We start from the raw sequence: 14,417 nt of genomic DNA on the forward strand, positions 1-14,417 counted from the left end.
TGAATGAACATCCCAGTAAAAGTGAGATAAAACAGGAAATCAGGAGAGTTGTCATTGACTCCCACTAGTGGTATTGTGTTATAACATTTCAACTTAGACAAACAACCTGCTTCAAATGTTACATCAGTTATCATTTCTAAACTTTAACTTTTCTAAATATCCTAAATAGCCTTGTATCTTCTAGAAGGAAAAACTAAAAACAAATAATGATTTGGCTATCCAAAAAGAGTAGAATGCTAATGCAAGATAGAGAAAAAGCATGGAAAGAATGACAAAAATATAAAACACCACAATATCCTGAAAACTTCAGAATGCTTTGCAATCTTACTAAAAAGCAAAAACATGAAGACAAAAAAACTATAGTATAACATGTTTCAGAATAATACTAAACACAACCCTAAAAAAGTTTTGGGCATCTATTAAAGAAATCTTATATTCCTGCCAAAAATTCAATCCAAACCCCTCTCCGATTAACTCACCACTCAAAACTGCAGTACAGTTCAGCTCTTATTTTATAGATAATATAACATCTTTAACCAAGGATTCCTCAATATCTAATCCTAGCCCTGCCCAATAGCCTCATATCACCACATACACTTTCACCTTCAAACCTGTGCCCACATCCTATATAAAACTATTCTTAAACAAACTTAAACTGTGCTCTTCTTCTTCTGCTGATGCCCTTCCAAGTGAGTACCTAAAATAACAGCCAGTAACATTGCCTATCCTGTCTCAATCCGTATAAATAGGTCAATCCAGGAGTCCCACATTCCCTCTCTCTGGGAAAAATCATGCATTATCCCTCTGCACAAAGGAGGAAATTCAACAGAGATAAATAACTTTAGACTTATAGCAATCTTATCTGCTGTCACGAGAATATTTGAAAAATGTATTCAAAATCAAATGCTAGAATATCTCCTGCAGGAAGAAATCCTATCCCCTACACAACATTTCTTCCGTCGTACTCATAGTACTAGCACAGGTCTTCTGACCTCTATAGATAATCATATAACCCTAGTCCAGATTAGTTATTCATCTTTAATGTTGGAATTTTATAATATAGCAAATCAATCAATTCAAGCTCATCAAACCATATGTTTATATTATAATGATGTTTGTAAAGAACATCTAAGAATGAATTGTGTAACACTCAGAATAAAACCTCTATAGATACTGTCAATAAAGGTAGAGATAATGGCAAACTCATCTGTTCCTTATTTCTAGAATTGTCTAAAGCCTTTGACACAGTTTACCACAGCAAACATCTACTTCAAATGTCCTCACTAGGTCTCTCTCAGCCCACCCTTCTGTGGTTCAAATGCTACCTGTGCAATAGGTATCAGTCAGTAAAATGGCACTCCATGCTCCCTCCTTACCTTCCAGTCACCATCGGTGTACCACAAGGCTCTATTTTTGGTCCCCTCCTCTTCATTTATTTATTTATTTATTTATTTATTTATTTATTTATTTATATTTGCTTACTGGGGAGATCCGACTGGGCAGAGTTGTCCGTTTTCAGTAGAGGCTTAGGGAGAAAAGCTCAAGAGCAATTGCTAACATTCTATAATAAGGAATTTACATGAGCATTGTAGTTTACACAACCTTATAAAATATAGCAGATAACATATGATTGCATAAGATATTTACATAAGCATAGCGGTTTAGACATGCAATTAAAAATATAGCAGCTAGTAACATATGATTGTTGTTCATATAGTATGTTTACTAGAGAGAATCTTGAAGATGTACTGAAGATAAGAGAAGAAAGAAAAAACTAAAAATACTAGCCAGTTTGTCAAAGGAGGAGAATTATAGACAAGTTCATATGAAATTCACTGACATTTTAAGGGAAAGCTTTTCAACTTGGTCTAGGGGAAAGTTAGTGGGTATAGAAGGGACAGTGGGGAGTAGGAGGCAGTGAGCTGGTAAGTAACATGATAATATGTAGTGCATCTGTGGGAGTTTTAAAGAAGAGGTTGGATAGTGGATAGAGGAAAAGTGTTAGAATATATCAGCCAGGTGCTAAGGAGTTGCATGTTGAGCTGTTTAGGGGGGAAATAAGGTGTTTTCTGAAAATTTTCACCAAGTCCGTCTATACATACACACAACAGGCCATCTTAATATAATACCCAGGTGATTACAGTCTCATTTGCACTCAGAGAACATGGCACACCTCCCAAAAAATATTCAGGATGCTTTACCAGCCACTGAAACATGTTTTTGTGACTCACAACTCATGCTCAAACGCCCCCAAAAAACAAACTAGTACTTTTTTTCTCCAAATACCTATGTGTGGGTGTGGGTGAGTGTGTGTGTGTGTGTGTGTGTGTGTGTGTGTGTGTGTGTGTGTGTGTGTGTGTCTGTGCTCATGTCTGACTATATGTAATTTTACACCGCTTACTGGAAGACTAAAGGAAAGGCATATAAATTCTTGTGATAATCTGAGACAGTTTTTGGAAAAGGATAAGATGGTGTAACAAAGATAGGAAATGAGCAGAAATACTAATGAGTTGTTCACTTTTAAATGTTTAAGGGAAATGGAGTGCAGGGTACTAGCCTGGGTGACTAGGGCAGGCATGAATTGGGATACATGACCAGATTTGTGACCAGATTAATGTATGGAACACACTTCAATAACATAGATTCTAAACAATAAGACACATCACCTGGATAACGTTCCACCTCTTAGATTTTCAAAATACATGGAAAACGTGTTCAGTAGAAATGAAACTGTACTCCTTTTCTAGAAGCTAAAGTAATGCTAGAAGGCTGACCGATAGTAATAATGATGCCATTGTGAAAGGGGAAGTTCAGGTAGGAGTTAACCCAGGTACATCAGTCTCATTTAATTTGTACGGAAGGCAGAAGAAAAATGCAGGCAGGCTGGAAGAGGTCTTTCCATACTGTCTTGAGAATAAACAAAAGCATAACTTTGTGGCATAATTTAATTTAGTATATAATTACATTGCTTTCAAGAAATACAAAGGAAACCTCATGCTTGTGATACACTAATACCTTTGTAGGACCTTTGTAGGACCTTTGTTGTTTTACAACACAGAAGGATGGAGACAAACTAAATAGCAGGGTAATGGTGAGATGAAGAGGGACTGATCTGTCTAAAAGCAGACAGCAATCTGTCCAAAAGCAGTTTGCTGTATTTTTTTTTAATAAAGGGACTATCTTATAAGTTCCTGGCACCAAAGTGGTGATACTGGTACACAGGGATGGTAGGAGAATTCTGGTCAGCAGATTGATATTTGATGTAATAGTATAGTTAATGTTAACTCATCCTCCAATCACTAATGATTGCAACATCCCATCAGTACTTATGGAACCAGCCTTCAAAAACAGAAGTGTAGTGCCTTGGTAAGGAAGGAGATAGCTGGTAATTGGGGCTTAATGCAAAATGTACAAACTTATGTAATTTAGTGTGTGGAATCTAGGAATAACATGGATGCTGGAGGTGAGTAACCATAGACAGAGGGAAATAAAAGGGAAGTAAGATCTGAAGGAAGGAACTGAAAAAGTTACTGTATGATTTCAAATCATAGAACTGAATGTAACAGAGCTAAGGAGAAGGCAATATTTTAGGACAAATCAGTGAGAGAAGTGCATTCGTAGGATGCTGATGTCACCTTTCTATTATACAAGGTACTAGTTAAGCCACATATGAAATAATATCTAACAATATGGAAGCCACATAGGGGAAGATCAATCAGCTCCTATGATATGTAATACCATTTTTTATATAGCATGGTGAAAATAAGTGAGGGCAATCTAGGTAACACTTTCAAATGGTGGGTGTGTGTACACCAGGGAAGAAAAAGAGAATATGAAAAGGAATGAAATACAAGCTCAATGAGTCATTGGGAACAAGTATACATATGGGTGGAACTGAGGAAGTACAACAGAAGGATGGAAAAGTAGAAGAACCCCATCTGAAAGGGTGAGCTATAAAATGTCCTCTAACATTGTATTGTTTTTTTTTTGCAGAAACTAGTGAAACTCTGAAATTGTTTCCTGGAAGGAGTAGTACAGTAAGGTTCAAGGCTGTCTGAATGCAAAAGATGGAAGAACGTATAGAGCAGAATAAATGGAAGAACAGCTACATACGGATTTGTGCAATACTTGAGTGAACTCAGAGGACCAAAAGTCTTCTTCCATCAGCTTAGTTATCTGTTTCTATCAAGGATTTGTTGTAGTTGTCAGAAATTGCCAGGTGCTTTAGTTAATTAATCTTTTAAAGGATTTCTAGTTATAGTACACAGCAGATCACTACATTAATGTATAATTACCTTCAGCACCTCCATAACTTGCAAAGAGGAAGGAAAGCAGTTTTAGGGAAGATTTCTGGTAGAGACCCACAACGGTTTCATTCAGTGGGTCCTTATTCTTGTCCAGCCATCCAGTGATGTTGTAATCTACAGTGCCAGCATAGTGCACCAGTGAGAAGTGAGCTTCAACCTTTCCTTTGGCAGGTTTAGGCTTCTGGAAGTTGTTGGACTTTCCAAGATGCTGTTCATAGAGCTTGTTCTTGAAGGAAGTGTCTGTGGCCTTGGGGAACATGCATTCCTCTTCAAGGATGGAGAAAATGCCCATAGGCTAGAAAAGAGAATATTACTATTATAAATTTAGAAATTGCAGTTTTCCAAATACAAACACTATTTCGGATGAAAGCATCACTCACCTTCTCAATCAGCTCAATACAAGCAGCCAGGTCCATACCAAAGTCAATGAACTCCCAGTCAATGCCTTCCTTCTTGTACTCTTCTTGTTCCAGGACAAACATGGTGTGGTTGAAAAACTGTTGCAGTTTCTCATTGGTAAAGTTGATACACAGCTGTTCCAATGTGTTGTACTGCGTGCAGAAGACAAAGAAATGATGTAAGCGACTTTTGCATGCTGTATCTTTGTGATCATGCTTGTATCATTAATGTATAAAACTTACATCAAAAATCTCAAAGCCAGCAATATCCAGGACACCAATGAAGAACTGTCTTGCTTGCTTAGTATCCAGCTGCTGGTTGATACGCAGCACCATCCACAAGAACAGTTTCTCATAAACGGACCTAACCAGGGCACCAATAGCATTGTACACCTAAACAAAGTGAGCAAACTTGTTGATTATATCTTCAAGCAACAGATGGTAAATGCAGGACAGTACATTTAACTGAAAAAGGCTAATCCTTTACCTGTTGAACACTTTGTCCCTTGGTAACAAATTCATTTCCGACCTTTACTCTTGGATAGCAGAGGGCTTTGAGCAGGTCTGCAGAGTTCAGGCCCATCAGATAGGCAATCTTATCAGCCACTGTTTAAGAAGAAACTTATAGTTAAGCCAAACATATTTTTGGATAATTCTTTAAATACTGCCTGAAGTAAGGAAGTTCATACTCCAAACTGTGTACTGTTGTCATCTGAGCCTTAATTTAGAAATAAAGCAACATTATCTCCTGAGTTTTCTCTGACTAAACTAAGACCCTTAGACTGTTTCTTTCTGTTGAAGTTTTCACAATTAAATGGATTGTGTTATACACAAAGCTATAGCTTATGACTGTAGTTTTTATCTGTATGGAACTCAAACTACTTGTATGACTAATTCATGACTGATACGAAGAGTAAGTAAATGTGATAATGTTAAATATTCAGAGTTCTGTGTTTGGACTGAGTTTAAGGAGAATCTGTACTGACATGGAGTGTTCATGACAGACAGCACATACAACTATGGCATGTCACCATTTTGCATTGGAAATGTGTTTTGTAAAGTGACATTTAGCATGCTTACAGAAGCAATTGGAGGTCTAAATCTATTTTCAGTATTCAGAAACTGAACTGTTAAAGTCAGTAAATGTATTATAGCAATTTATTTCTCAGATGTTGCCCTCAGACAGCATTACATCTGTTTGTTTGTCTCCCTTCACTGAGGTCCTGTTGGCTCTCTGCTAAACCTTGTCACTCTAAACAGACAGGATTACCCCCTCCAGGTGAGACATTTCTTATGAGGAAGGAATAATAATAATAATAATAATAAGGAATATTATATGAGGAATGAATGATCATGTTTGTTGTATTAATTATCATATGATGAATGATTTATCATGTTAGAGTACTATATTTTCAAATGTCAGCTGGGAATAAGAGAGGCGGGCAGACAGAAAGTCACTATGGTGTGAAATTGCTGTATTTATTTGGCCCTTTAGCCTTTCCACCTCAAGTGTAACATATGACATGCATGGCCATGGCATGTGTATACACCCTCCAGGATCCTACTGCTGTCACTTCTTTTTGCTCATGGGTATGGCTAGACGCCATACGGCACACCTCCACTGAGGAGAGACATATTGGGGAGAGCTGCCAGTGTGAAATTCACAAAATCCCAGCTACCTGAGTGACTCATTCCATAAACTCATGTAACAAATAGCTCACATTGTAATCTTTGATAGCCATAAACAAGTGCCAACCTTCAGTGCCATCGGGCTCTGCCTGCTCCTCACGTTGCTTCTGCTTGAACTTCAAGTTGCTGTGATGCATGATTGCACCGGTCATCTTGTAGATGCCAATTTTTTCATCATTATTGAAGCCCAAAATGTCAATGGCTTCCTATTGTAATAACAAAAGCAAGAAAAGAACAAAATTATAGAATATATATGCTCTTAAAATGAGCACACAAACTAAATGTCGTTAGTCAGAGGTTATTATGTCACTCTGTATAGAATACATTTTGTTCACAGTTTTTCTCATCCTAACTCATGTCACATGTAGATAGGTGAATCTACTTGTAACCACAATAGTATTCTATAAGTGTTCCTGCAACCAAAGGTGTCCTCAGAAATGTGGCTGATACCCTTACAGAAAATGAATATGATCCATTAAAGCTCATTAAAATTATTATTTATGTATACACATAAACTTCAAAGGTGAAAACTAGGGTAACTTGCCATTTTAACCACCACCACTAACCTGAGGCCTGAATCAAACTCTGCATCTTGTGATTATGAGGTAACTACCATAGCCATTATGCCAAGCTTCCATCGAAATGTTCAAGTAGCAGTATTAATATTTACTTCTGCCCTCTCCTGCTCAACTGTAAAGGAATCTTTTCTGCTTAGCTAGAAGCTATTTCACATACATAAAAATATACACACACACACGTGTGTGTGTGTGTGTGTATATATATATATGTGTGTGTGTGTGTGTGTGTGTGTGTGTGTTTATATGGGTTCCTTTCAAAGGATCGAAATTTCAGAACATCGAATCACTGATCTGTGAAGACCAGATGACAGAAGTTTTGAAATATTGAGCCTTGTGAAAGGAGATCACAGTACAGTGTAGAATGGGAACTTTACCGTTAACTTCACTGCAGTGCTATCTCGGAGTTGCTATATTTAAGTAGTGGGGGCTGCAGAAAAGTTTTTTTTTTTTTTTTTTTTTTTTTTTTTCTATTTCAAAACATTGATTCTCTGGTCTTCAATAATCAAAGGTTCGATATTCTGAAAGGCATGTATCCCAGAGACTATCCCATCTATGGAACAGGCTCCCCATGCATGTGAAGCAGATTTCCTCCCTAATCCAGTTCAGGTGCAACTTGGACAACTGGATGGGAAACTGGAAATTCATCCCTGGTTTGGCACCTATGTCTCTGATGCAAACAACAGGTACCTAAATGGTTCATCTCTCAGGCATGCATGCTTACTTTAAGGGAATCTATCAGAACTTGTCAGAGATTTGGGATGCATGGCTAAGCTTAAAAAGTTCCTTGTGGTTGTTAGCCTAGTAAACACCTATGAACCTATGAATCTATGAAATTATGATGCTTTGAATTAGACCTATTATATATATATATATATATATATATATATATATATATATATATATGTCACTAGAACAAGGGTTAGGGCTTGGGTTATAGATAGTGGATACTGAGCAGTAGTTACGATTTCTACTACTACGTGTGTGAGTAGTGGGACGACCTTAGTTTGGGACTTGGGTTAAGGATAGTGGATTGCCTCCCCCAAGCCCTAACCCTAAGGTCTGTCAAATGTCCCATTTGACTTGAGTGCACTTTCATTGAAGTGCACTTTCGCGTTAGTGTAATTTCGATTATATATATATATATATATATATTTTTTTTTTTTTTTTTTTTTTTTAACTCATGGACAAAACATGAGTTATGAGTATATTTACACAGATAATCATGCTTTCATGGGAGCTAAGGAAAAATTTTAATTTGTGTATATTCCAGTCCAGAATTATTATTCGGTCCATTGTACCCAGGAAAATACAAGAGACAAAACAAAAGTATTAGGAGTTATAAACTTTCTAGGTGACAAAAATAAATAAAATAAAAAATATGTTCACTATAATTTAGATATTAGTAGAGTCACATTTCTCAAATAAACGACAAAAGCACATACAATCATTATGTACACCTAAAGTGCATATAAATGTTTTGTGATGACAGACACAGCAGTAGAAAAAGGGCATCCTCAGTCAAACAAAAAGCTGTCTTATTGAAAGTACAGAGAATTTAATTTTAAATACACACATAGATGCATTTCTTCTGATTTTTAAATTTTACAGTATTGGCTTTTTACAAGTGCAATGTACACTAAAGTATTAGCATGCAACACTGTATGCCGCAGCATTCTCAGATGTGATGTATTTTTTTTGTTTGTTTTCCTCGCTGTCTGCCACAGCCCCTCCTCAGTCTGTTACAATGACACCTTCAGCACCCTCCTGGCTTGCCCCTTCATCAGCTGGGACCCCACTAAGAAGGGAAATTCAAGTCTAAGTTTGAGAAGCAGGTGGAGGGCAGAGCAGAAAGACCTAGTATGTTGCCACTGTGACAACTGCAGATGGCTTTTTTTCCATTTATGCCTTACCCACTGTCCCTTTCCATGTCCAGTGCACAAGGATGCCTTTGCAGAACTAGTCTGCAGACAAACTGCTGTTGCACTCTTAAACTTTGTGCTGCAGGCTAGAGTACCCAATCTCCCAATAAGAACTATAGTCCTGAGAAGAAAAGTCTTGAGTTCCTCTAGGAAAGGTGAGCTGGCAAAATACAGCTGACTTCTTAAAGATCAGGTCTTCTGATCAAATCTGACTCAGTTCAGTTGCATTAGGGTTCTCTCCCTATGTGCCTTCAAGATAGCTTCTCAAAGGTGATGGTGTACCTTACAAAACTAATGCAAAATACAATTTGCACTCTCATGGTCATAAAGTACTGTTTATTTTCTAAATTGTGTTCTATTTTCTGTCCTACTTACATCGGTAGCCATCAGCTCCTCTTCATCATTGATGCTTTTTACAGTGATCTCACCCTGACTGCAGAAAGGGAAGTCGTATGGGTTGGTGGTGATCAACAACATCTCTGCAGACAGTAAAGAACAGACGGTCATGCTGATATTCCAATAATGTAATATAATATATTATAATATAATATATTTTGGAAAAACAGTTCAAACTACTCTAGGGTAGCTCATATTCTAGGAAATAAACACAAGCAAATATGTTCTCTGCTAACAAATTTACATCTGCACACCATCTTAAATAAGACACCAGAGCAAATTTTAATTACAACAGCAGCAGCATGCAGAAAATAACATTAATGATAGCAAAAAATGCTCAGCCCTCCTTGGGAACAACAAAAAGTAGACAAGACATTTCCTAGGAGTGGCATCCAACTCCACAAATTATATTTATGCTGTGCTATACCACTACCTAATGGTGTATCCATACCTTCAATATGTGTAAGTCTGTTTGCATTTGTAGGAAACAAATAAAAGATGTAAAAACACAGAATGTCTTTTGAAATGTGATAGTTGTCACTGTAAACCATTTGAGATTATACCTACCCTCCTGTATATTTGTAACTCACATTTACCTTTATCCATCTGTCCCACCAGTACCTAAAATATACAGTCTGTCTGCAGCTTTGTGACTTAACCCAATAAGTCCTACTGCCAGTCAAGTTAATACTTTAACTGTTACTGCTACTAAATATTTTAATATTTGTGGTCCGAAAGTTAATGACTCATAATCAGTGTAATACCACCTTAATTAGATGTGTAGTAAATATGAAACATACTCATGTTTTTAAAAGCACAGTGCTGGGTGTTATATTTTAATTAATACTGTCAGTTAACCATTTCCAAAAATAATTCATTATTACCAATAAGTTCTGGCTTCCTGTTGCACATGATTTGATAGAAGATGTGGTAACCTCTTTCAGTGGGAAGCTGAAATGTTACTCTGGATTTTTCAAGCAGGTCTGTGAAATAAGTAGGTATTTAAATTTAATAAAAAAGTACATTCAGATATTGCATCAAAAACATACTGAGGAAAATGTATCATTCTTACAGGTTTCAATATCAGCAGAAGCCAGTTTTCCAGTAGTTCCAAAGTGGATTCTGATAAATTTACCCTAGGTATAGAGTAGATTGATTTAGCTTAGGAATATGTCTTTCCTTAATTTATTCATGACAAGTATATAATATGATCACAGATTTACAAAACTTACAAAACGAGAGGAGTTGTCATTTCTCACAGTCTTGGCATTACCAAAGGCTTCTAGCAGGGGGTTAGCCTGGATGATTTGATCTTCCAGAGTTCCCTAAAAAATTACATAAACTATTTATAATTACTGTAATAAAGTTTGGTTAATACAGTTACAGAATCCATTAACTGCCCGTGTACCTGTATTTTGCCAGTTGGCTGTGGTTCTTGCTTCTTCTTGTCCCCCAGAGCTGCAATTGTTGCAAAGTACTGGATGACACGTTTTGTGTTCACAGTCTTTCCTGCACCAGATTCTCCACTTCAGGTATAATGAAAGTCATAAACAAATGTTAAAAATGACTTCATATTCCCAAGAAGCATCAGTCACATGTTTGCACATACCCCCCTCCCTGTCAGTTATACTTACGTGATCAGGATAGACTGGTTCTCACGATCTGTAAGAAGTTGAAAAGAAACGTTCAGTGAACAGTAAGCCACAGGAATTAATAAGGCTAGATTAGAAGAGTTCCCTCTTACCAGTTAACATGTACTGATAGGCATTGTCAGAGATGGAGAAGATGTGGGGTGGAGCTTCCTGACGCTTCTTGCCTCTGTAGGCAGCAACCACTTCTGGGTTATACACAGGCAACCACTTGTAGGGGTTAACAGTGGCACAGAACAAGCCGGAGTATGTCTGGAATTAAAACAGCACAAAAAGAAAAAAAAATATTCAGGTGTGAATGTGTGTGTGTGTATTTATATAGATATAGCTGTAGGTATAGATATAGATTAGCTATACATATTAACTGTCTCTCTCTCTCTCTCTATATATATATATATATATATATATATATATATATATATATATATATATAGATAGATAGATAGATATATATATAGGCCATATACAAAGATTCTATTTGTGGACTTCAGCTCTGTAATTAATACAATCATTCCAGAACATCTTCACATGAAATTCTCCCAGCTTTCAACTCCTGCCTCCGCCTGTCAATGGTTCACCAATTTTCTGAGCAATAGGAAACAGCAGGTAACAATGGAGAAATTTACATCTAGCTATTGCACAATCAGTACAGGTGTCCCCCATGAATGTGTGCTCTCCCCACTGTTATTCTCCCTCTACACTAATGACTGCACCTCTAAGGACCCCTCTGTCTAACTTATTAAATATGTGGATGATACAGCCATTATTGGGGTCATCAGGAATGGTGATGAGTCTGCATACAGATGGGAGGTTGAGCAGCTGGCCCTTTGGTGTAGTCAGAAGAATCTGGAGCTGAACACTCTTAAAACTTTGGAGATGACAGCGGACTTTAGGAGTAGTACTACAATATTATCCCCCCTCTTTATATTTAATACTGCTGTGTCAGTTGTGGAAACCTGCAAGTTTTTGGGATCTATAATCTCCTGGGACTTGAAGTGGGAGACCAATGTGGGGTCCATCATAAAAAAGGCACAACAGGGAATGTACTTTCTGCGACAACTGAGGAAGTTCAACCTCCCACTGGAGCTGTTGATTCAGTTCTACACAGCAGTCATTGAGTCTGTTCTCAGCTCATCCATAACAGCATGTTTTGGATCTGTGTCTAAACATGACAAAAATAGGTTACATCGAATAGTCAGGTCTGCCAAAAATATCATTGGTGCGAGTTTGTCCTCCTTACAGGGCCTGTAATATTCCAGAGTCATGAAAAGGGCAGGGAAAATCATCACCAATCCTTCACATCTAGGCCATCATCTTTTTGAATTATTACCATTGGCCAGGTATTCTAGGTTAAAACGCATGAAAACAAGCAAATATATGAACATTTTTTTCCACAGGCCATCAAGCTCATAAACGATTAACTCAGCTTATTAGGTTGGGTAATGTTTTACCCAAGCCTCCAAAGGTTTATTGTTAATACTTGTTTCTTTTGGAATTTATTTCAGTATGTCTTGCACTGAGTTGCACTTTGCATTTTCTAGGTATAAGTATATTTACATTTTTGTCTTGTTCTTAATAGTTGTATGTATGTCGTTTGTCTTGTTTTTAATAGTTGTATGTATATCATTTATGTAATTCATACATGGAGAGTCAATGAAACCAGAGTTAAATTCCTTGTAAGTGCGCATATTTGGCCAATAAATATGATTCTGATTCTGAGATGTATAGCACACACACACACACACACACACACACACACACACACACACACACACACACACACACACACACACACACACACACACACACACACTTACACTTGCAATGGCCATATTGTTGCAGAATCAGACCCGAGCAATGCACAGCAATAAACAGACCATCAAAGTTACAAAAATAATTTCCTACATTACGTGGCTGTTATTACCCATCCCAAAAGCTGCTAGAGCTCTTTGTATACCCCCAGTCTTACTTTACTCTTTTTAACTGATCCTTCTGGTATTTACCAAATATTTAGAGGCAGTATATCACCTTCTTCTTTCAGTGTCGCTAACTTCACATTTCCACACTGCCATTAATTGTATGTGATTTGATTTAACATATTAAGTTAATGCCCTCTTATACAAATTAGTTGCTTAAATTTCTATATCATAGCACTTAATGTGTTATTATTATTATTATTATTATTATTATTATTATTATTATTATTATCATTCTGTCTCTTTTGTGTTGTTATTGCTCAACTTGTGTCTCCCAGGTTGTGGTCATAGTGGGGCTATATAACACACATTAGATAAAGAAATTAAATAACCAAATACTCACATAGATCATCCAGGCTGCATAACGATCTGCAAGGTTATACAGCACAGAGGGTTCATTCAAATGGGTCAGCATGGCCATGTCTTCAATTTTGTCAAATTTGGGAGGGTTCTGTGGACAGACTTGGTCTTCCTTAACAGTCACAGACTGAAAAACAATGGGAAAATGAAGTTAGTTATACATTTCTACATTCTGGAGTCACCTGAGAGTAAGTTACCAAACTTTTATTTCCAGACTTACCTCACCCTCATCATTTTTCACGGTGACTTTGCCACCTTCCCTAGCTGTGATCATTCCTCTAGCATACACCCTCTTAGGATGTACCACAAAGCAGCTGTTCTTGGCATCAAAAGGTTTGCTCTGTGCTTCAATTCGCTCCTTCTCACTCTTGCGCAAAAATGGTGCGGCCGGTCCAAAAGCGGCCATCTCAGAGTCAGAAGACATGACTGCAGATTTCTGAAAAGAATATAAAACCAGGTGAAAGATTTAAGTATTTTATTTCGAATATGTAACACTTTTTTTTGTTTAGTGGCTACAAAAAAAAAAAAAAAAAAAATAAAATTAAAACAAATTTACTGCTTCAGTTGATTACATGGTGTACTTACGATAGTATCAGGTTTTAAAAAAAAAAAAAAACACATTTCTCTTTTTTTCTTGCTTTCTGCTGGGCAGTGTAATGAATGGCTTAATCTTTATTAGTTCAGCACTAACCTTTTTGACATAACAATATAATGAGTGATTTTTTTATATAAGTGTTCTTTCAGTTTGCTGTTTTCATTTAGTTCTGTTGCCTAGCCATATGAACCATATCTGTTGTTACCCAACTTCATTTTGAGTTGCTCACACTTTTTTACATGTCATGTCTCATGCTCACACGTTTTCTTTTGAAAGTTTTCTTTTAATTATTAACCACAAAAATACATTATGTCCTGTAAATTTTAATGTTGTCTAACTTTGTTCTACTACTGTCACATTTTAGAAAAAAGAATGGCAAAAATATAAAACATTCAATAAACAGAAAATAATAGAAAATGTTTCAATGTGCTGAAAAAATGTTAAAAAAAAGTAAAAAAAAAACTATAATAAAAACTTATAATAACTTTCTCATACAGTATAAAAAAACTTCTAAACATCCCCTAAATCCTTTAAAAAACAAAACTCATAC

General features: G+C 36.6%; 1 pseudogene; it reads right to left on the bottom strand.

The window, feature by feature from the left end:
- Nucleotides 1–13,696, bottom strand: part of LOC122809093 — a 33,110-nt pseudogene extending 19,414 nt beyond the window's left edge.
- Between the last annotated feature and the right edge of the window lie 721 nt (nucleotides 13,697–14,417).

This window comes from Protopterus annectens, chromosome 8.part0, assembly GCF_019279795.1.
Source record: "Protopterus annectens isolate FY-2018-M chromosome 8.part0, PAN1.0, whole genome shotgun sequence".
NCBI lineage: Eukaryota > Metazoa > Chordata > Ceratodontiformes > Protopteridae > Protopterus > Protopterus annectens.